Source organism: Myotis lucifugus, unplaced genomic scaffold, assembly GCF_000147115.1.
Source record: "Myotis lucifugus unplaced genomic scaffold, Myoluc2.0 scaffold_1185, whole genome shotgun sequence".
Taxonomy (NCBI): Eukaryota; Metazoa; Chordata; class Mammalia; order Chiroptera; family Vespertilionidae; genus Myotis; species Myotis lucifugus.
The window spans coordinates 49,551-55,797 of record NW_005872233.1 but is presented as its reverse complement, the minus strand read 5'-3'; the positions used below and the strand labels follow the sequence as shown (position 1 = coordinate 55,797).

The following is a 6,247-nucleotide window of genomic DNA, read 5'->3' as shown; positions in this document are numbered from 1 at the left end:
GGTCAGACCTGGGGTTGCTCTAAGGCAGCGGTTCTCAACCTGTGGGTTGCAACTCCTTTGGGTGTCGAACTACCCTTTCACAGGGGTCGCCTAAGACCATCCTGCATATCAGATATTTACATGACGATTCATAACAGTAGCAACATTACAGTTATGAAGTAGAACGAAAATAATTTTATGTTTGGGTCACAACATGAGGAACTGTAGTTAAAGGGCCAGAAGGTTGAGAACTGCAGCAAGGAGTCAGCAGGCAGGGCGGGGCAGGCCTGGTGGGTGCAGATTGGATAATGTGCTTGATCCTCAGCTTCTCAGAACCTGGGCAATTCCTTTCGGTGTTGCTTTCCAGGTACCTTGGACCCAGAAGGTGCTTGTGCAGACACAGCTTCGGAGTAGATGTGCACAGCTAAGAACAGATGGGTCTTGTCTTAAATCTTCCAGAGGGAGATTCTAGGTAAGTGGGGAGGGTAGGAGCCCCTCCTCCATCTTCTCATCCTCACACTTTCTAAGACAAGGATCTTATCACTATTGTATAGATGAGGGAAACCAAAGCCAGCAGGAGGTTGTAAATGGGCCCAAGGGCACATGTAATCAGTGACAGCTCCCGGATTGGAACCCAATTTTGTCTGATGTTCCTCCCTACCCCAGTGCCCCTAAACAGTGGAGAGGAAGGGGGACACTGATTGGTGGATTCACATCTCCCTCCAGCTCAGATGAGACCTGGACTCCCTGAGACAGGAGCCAGCGACCCCAAAGGAAGGGGGATGTGGGGGGATGTGGAGGAGGCAGAGGAAGTGGATGTGGGGTCATGTGGAGGACACAGACAGGTGGATGTGGGGTTCATGTGGAGGACGCAGAGGAGGTGGCTGTGGGGTCATGTGGAGGAGGCAGAGGAAGTGGCTGTGGGGTCATGTGGAGGAAGCAGAGGAAGTGGCTGTGGGGTCATGTGGAGGACGCAGACAGGTGGATGTGGGGTGATGTGGAGGAGGCAGAGCAGGTGGGGAAAGGTAGGTGAGTGAGAGACTCTGCTCCTTGCTGCCTGGATGCCCTGAGGCTGCCTTCCCGGGGCTGCTGCTGAGGCTGATGGGGGCAAAGGATTTCCTTTGAGATTTCAAATCGTGACCTTGTTTCACACACCCTTCAACTTAGTGCCGGGCCTTGTGGGAAACTGAGGCCCTGAGAGGGGAATGACTGGCCCCGGGTGCCACACTGAGACCCTGCGCAGGAGGTGGGTGGGCTCTGCCTCCCTGCTCTCGGTCGGCCTGGCTCATAACCGTGGGGGGATGGGCGACGTAGGAGGTGGTCCTGTGTGTCCCAACTGGAGGAGACTGAGCCCAGATCCCTGTGTCTGTACAGCAGAGACACACCTGGGAGCTGTTGCCTTATTCACACCACATCCCTCCTTAGCCTCCAGCACCAGGAGGTGTGGGCTCTACTCTGCCCCCAGGAGCTGCCTGACGCTGGGCAAGCCCCTTCCCTGAGAATGATTTGTTCCTGTGTCTCCCCATGTTTAAGAATCTGGGTTCAGTCTCTCCATGTTGATCCGTAGGCTCCTGTGTGGTGTGGATAGCGAGTCACCTGTGGTCTCTGTACCTACTGCACACAGTGCCCCGGCCTCTCACAGTTTCTGCCTTGGCTGATGGTAGCCTTTACCGTCTTTAATTGTTAAGAAGTCAAATCACTCACAGTTTCCCTTTATGGCTTCTGGGATTTGTGTCTTGATTAGCTATGTTTCTGCAACGCAACATGAGTTTTAACATTTCTTCCCCCATGTTTATAGTTCTCATTTTGGTAGATTCCTTTGGGATTGATTGATTTTGGAGGAAGCTTTTGTGTTTGTTTGTTGTTTGTTGTTTGTTGGTTGTTTATTAATCCTCAGCGGCGGGATATTTTTTTCCATTGATTTTTTTTTTAAAAAAGCAAAACAACAGGTAACAAGTTTTAATATGCCTAGGTATTGATATAAATTTTTTTAAAAATCAGTGTTACAACACCACTTCTCAAAAATTAACATTTACAATTGTAGGAAAATGAAATTTCACAAAGTTAAATTTCCTAAACGCTTCATTTCAATATTAATCTAAATTTTTATGGTCTACCAAAATGTATCATTTCACATATTTTATTTTTAAAGCATTGGTGCTCTTAAGTGAAATGTTTGTTAGCATGCAGCCCCAATACATAAAATAGAAAGGGAAGCTGTTCTAGTTGGGGGGGGGGTTGCTTCCAGAGGGGGCCTCACACTTCTTTACGTGTCACCTTAAAGCTCTTAGGGCCCTAAGCACAGTCTGAGCACCATGGTATTAAAATAACAACAAACATTAAATAAGATTTCATTGACAAAGAAAAACTAGGAGGTTCATTCAGTAACCAACACTTTTAACCCTCTGCTTTTCCACGTTTTTCTGCAGTTTCACTTTAGAAAATTCTTTGGACACCAATTATTTGAATGGCAGCTATATTGAGCAGAAATTGTATTTCTACACCTGGGAAATTACAAGATCAATGCTGCTGAACAGGATCCAATGAGAAGGATTTTCAAAAACTGTTTTAAGGCAGTTCATTGTTCATACTAATAAAAACAAAAAATTTCTCATGAATAAAGCCCCAAAGCCAAGATAGTTCTTGGGAAGATGAAGCATCCCAATAAGTGAAAGGGTGATTCTAAGTAAATGTAACGTCATGGGGCCCGAGGATAAACGTCCAAACAGCAGAGAAAATGTCCAAACAACACCCACATGGTCCCATGAGATGGGGTGAGCACAGGAACAGCTGGGCTGTGGAGATGTGTGCACAGGGAGACTGATTAAAAGATGGGAAGGCTGTGTTGGACCCCACTGGGCACAGAACCACAATGAAAGCATCTACTTAAGGCTATGAGTGGTTAGAGTTATTAACAACACAACAGGGAAGGTCAGGAGACACATGGCCTTGTGGTTAGCTGGCAGGGCTTGCTCATTAAGGACCTTTCCAGAGACTTATCCTAGATAGTTTATTCATTTCACAAGCATTTCTATAGATTTCACACTAGTGTAGTGCTTAGACTGTGCCAGGCTGTGCTACGCATTTAATCCTCATAACAACCCTATGAGGTGGGTACTATTTTAGGCCCGTTTTACAGGTGGGGAAATAGGCATCCAGAGATCACACAACTTGGCCAAGATCATCAGGCTTGAAAATGTTGATGTTGGCTTCAAACCCTCTTCAGGGAACAAATGACACATTTGTCTAGGATGAGAAATTTGTCCTAGAAAATCTTAGGAGCCGGCCTGAGTGAAAAAGGAAAAGTTGATCCTCTACAGCACCAGAATCAAGACTTCCTCAGCACCAGAACTGATACTCGTCTTCTCTCACACCCCAGGATATGAGCGCTAAATCACGTTCAATTTCCACAAAGATAAACATAAACTGTACACAGATGAATTCAGTATGTCTTCCATTCTTCGTAAAGTTGAGGTTTTTCTGAAATTTCTGATGTGAAATCACACTGTTCGAACATTGCAGACTGGCTAAACCAACCGAAAGCTGATTCAGGAAGCACTTACTTCTTGAATATCACAGAGACTAACATAAAAAAAGACAGTAAATAAATATTAAGTTTGATATTTAAAAAGTGGTTTCAGATAAGGTTTAAGAATAAGCTTGTACAACCCAATTCATTACTTTATCATATTCTTGAATTCTTTGCTTTATGTGAGAAAGTTTATTCTTTAGATAATCACAGCGCTCTATTTTTTTCCAGAAACGTAGGGTCCTTCTTTTTTTTCTTAAATTCTTCATGGATTCTTGAAATTCTCTCATATTCCTGTTGGTTTCCCGAATGATGTGGCAGTCTGCTCATCACTGTGTCCAGCTCATCGAACTTCCTCAAGACGGCCTGCACTTCTGCAGAGAACTCCTTGTACTCTGAAAACTGGTCTTGGAACACAGCCTTAGAGCGCTCCCATTCATCATCTGTCCGAATCACAGGGTATTTTGCCACATAGTCAGGCAACATGATAGGTTTGGGAATGTGGCCTGAGGGGACATGTCCACTCAGTATTTCAGGTTTCATACTTGTTGGTCTCAATTCTTTGAAATGAACTTCTTGGTCTCTCTGTCTGTCACCGCCGATGGCCATTTCACACATTTTTCTTTTCGATGGAAATGATGGCTCACTTATCTCCTGTTGTTCCATGTATTCTCTATGTCTCCGAGCTGCCTCATGCCTCCATAACTTTAGGCAAACCAAAGCACTGATGGAATAAACAATCATGGTGACAAACAGGAAGACCATCGCTGCTGTCTGTCCTCCTTCTACCCGACAGAACATTGCATTCATTGGTGTATTAAATACTGGATAGTAGCAGAGTCCACCTTGGTTGATATCATTCACATAGACTATGCCTGCAGCCATATACAAAATAAACAAGGCAATGTTAATTCCAGACTCAGTCAGGGGCCACCAGTTAGAGTCCAAAAGAATGATCTGATAATACATGGACATGCCAAGAACCAGAATAATAATGGTGGTGACCCAAGCTAATCCAGCAACCACGAGTATAAAAGGAGTTTTGGGGCCACTGTAGTAGTAGCCCCCATATGCACTGCCCAGGCCACCAAAGCCTCCCATGGCCGTGGGCGAGGAATAGCCAAACATGTTGTACCACTCACTGTCCTTGTGAACGTAAGCTGTGACACAGGCAAAGACGCCCGCCCCCAGCAGCAGCTCCACCACCCCGAGGATTCTCAGCAGGCCAGGCCACGACTTCATGTAGGAGTACCTCAGGTTGTAGGCCTCCACCTTCTCACTGTACGTTAGAGCCCTTTGTGTGTGTCAACCCAGAGACCCATAGGGGTCCTGGGAAAGCATCGCTTCAGCCTCTTTCTGGGAATTAAAGGTTCCTTCTGACCCTCGGTAAGGATCTTTGTCGGAGTTGGGGGGTGAGTGGTGGTTTGGTCTCCCTCGAGAGGATGGAGGCGAACACTCCACTCAGTCTGAGATGTATCTGATGTCTGACGCCAGCTTATCCCATTCTGGGTCCCTTTTCTTCCCTCTGAAGAAGTACTTCCAGGACTCAGGGATGAAGCGCCTTACGGGTTTGAGGTCTGGTGCTATGGCCAGTTCCTCTGTGTCACTTGAGTAGAAGTCAGGGCCAAAAGATGGCTGTAATGGGAGAGGGGGTGGTGGCAAAGGATCAGCGCTCACAGCCAGCTCACTGTCACGGAGAGTCTGGGGGGTTCTTATGGTGCCATCTTCATGGGCCAAGTCCCTGGGGAGGTCATTGTAGTGCCTGTCTCAATTCCTGGATCTCCCATCCTTTGAAGACATTTGTGATTTCTATACCGCGCCTGCGTCTGGGCTCAGCTGCAGGTTAAGGTGGGGCCGGGAGTCCAGCGATGTGGGCCGAGGAAGCTCTGAGGGGTCCAGGACCCCCGACTCCATCCGTGCACCTGCCGGGAGGCGCCGGCCCCGCCCGCCCGCCCGCCTCCATTGATTTTTAGAGAGAGTGGAAGGGAGGGAGGGAGGAAGAAGGAGAGGGAGACAAACATTGATGTGAGAGATGCATCAATTGTTCTATCCCACATGTGCCCTGACCTGGTTCGGGGATGTACCCTGCAACCAAGGTTCATGCCCTGGACCGAGAGTCAAACCCTCCACCCCTCAGTGCCCAGGTCTGCACCACAGGGGCAGGGCTGTGGAAGCTTTTTGTTTCTTCTTCCTCCTCTTCTTCGTCTGCATCTGTGTCTTCTTCCTAATACAGGGCATATTTAATGGTACCTACAGCCTTCAAGGAGCCTCTGGTGCAGGAAGCAAAGTGCCTGGCAGCAGGTAGTGAGCAGGAGTGGGAGGGGCTGGACAGAGCTGGGCCTGAGCCCCAGACCTGGGTGCCCCACCTGGGGGAGGGGCGGCTTTGGGATGTCCTGCTCAAGGCCAGGCGTCAGAATCAGTTTTTCACATTCCTCTCTTCCTCTTTCCCCTCATATAAAAATGTGATGGCTGCAGGAAGGAGACAGGGGGAAATAAATGGGACTCTCAGAAAGCTGACAGAACTGCCAGAAGTACATGAAGTCAGTGGGGGAATTTTGTGAAATCTTGAGTCATAGTTTTTTCATCAAGATCAACAAGAAAACCAAATGGAGTGACTCAGTTGTGCGTGAAACTGGGGTTTGCTGTGTGGTTGAGTGGCTGGTTGTTCTGTGTCCCCGCCATGGGACACACCCCAGGCTTGAGCCATCAGTGCCAGGAGCATAGAGGGCACCCGGGGTC

The 6,247-nt window shown here is 47.8% G+C and overlaps 1 pseudogene; it reads right to left on the bottom strand.

Moving 5' to 3' along the window:
- Nucleotides 1–3,627: 3,627 nt before the first annotated feature.
- Nucleotides 3,628–5,308, bottom strand: LOC102442337 (annotated as a pseudogene).
- Between the last annotated feature and the right edge of the window lie 939 nt (nucleotides 5,309–6,247).